At 52.7% G+C, this 1114-nt stretch overlaps 1 protein-coding gene across 1 annotated transcript in view; it reads left to right on the top strand.

Annotated features, from left to right (window-relative positions):
* The window catches only part of TMED3 (transmembrane emp24 protein transport domain containing 3), a 4922-nt gene that overhangs the window by 465 nt on the left and 3343 nt on the right, over positions 1 to 1114 (top strand). The window lies entirely within an intron of this gene.

The raw sequence follows: 1114 nt of genomic DNA, 5'->3' as shown, positions 1-1114 counted from the left end.
CTCCTGGCCCCCCCCCCCCCTTGCCTGCAGGGCCCCAGCCTCAGCCAGGCACTAGCTGGTGGTGGGGAGCACTCCTCACCCCGCGCTTAGTTGGGACCATGGGCTGGATGTGTGCCGTAGCTGCCATCAGTCTCAGCCAAACCCACCATATGGAGCCGGCGGCGAAGAGGAAACAGCCCACGGCCCCGTGCCGCTGACTCGGCGAGCATTTTGGATCTGCAGCCTACCCCAAAACGTTGTGCCACTCGTATGGGGCCAAGTGAGAACAACTCCCGTGGGTTTATTCAATGAAGTCTCAGTGTCCTGACGCCCACTGCACAGGCAGCGTCGCTTTGACAAGCGAGTGGCAGCAGTCTCACCCCACCGAGGCTGACGTTGGGTTCTGCCCTTGCCTCAATCAGCCCAGCACACGCTTCCATCCGTCCTACCAAAACGGGTGGCGACGAGCCGGTTCCTGGCCCAGAGCATTAACCGTCTTTCTCCAGGCTGTTGCAAAACTTTGCACAGTTCCTGCACAAAGCAGAGTCGCGGTTTGGTTTTAACTGCACAGGAATGTTCTGTGAAAGTGCATTTTAGATTTAAATATGCTATTTAGAGCAAAGGTGGGTTTATATTTTTACAGCCTTAAAGTTTATACTTTCTGTAGGTCAAATGTCTTATAGATTGAATTTCAGGCACATTTTCCCTATAACAGTGACGTTTGTCTTTATATTTTAGAGTGTGGAATTTTAAATCCCGTAGTTCGCCTTTTCCGTTCATGTCTAAATATTCCGATATTTTGCGTTTGTCTTTTTTTAAGCAACATTGGACGCCCTTAGCCAGCGATCGGAGATCGGGTGCCTGCGGGATGCGGGTCACCTGTTAGGAGCTTCCTGCGTTCTGTGCATTGGACCGGGGAATGTGAGCGGCGCTTCTCTACGGGAATATTTTAACGCATTTATTTAAATGAGTGCTATAGGTGTAAGCAGGCAGGTGCTGGAGGATGATGTCGTGTAACAGTATAGACTTTTTATATTATCACTCTATTAAAAAAGAGCTCAGCGTTGGCCTGAGGGCCGCCGTGCGCGGTCCCGCGGCACCGGCCACCCTCCGCTCCAGCCGCCCGGGGGTGCCC

The sequence above is a fragment of the Pygoscelis adeliae genome, unplaced genomic scaffold (genome assembly GCF_000699105.1).
Source record: "Pygoscelis adeliae isolate BGI_AS28 unplaced genomic scaffold, ASM69910v1 Scaffold13, whole genome shotgun sequence".
Classification (NCBI taxonomy): domain Eukaryota; kingdom Metazoa; phylum Chordata; class Aves; order Sphenisciformes; family Spheniscidae; genus Pygoscelis; species Pygoscelis adeliae.
Note: the sequence above shows the minus strand (reverse complement) of the source record. Positions and strands in the feature narration are given on the sequence as shown.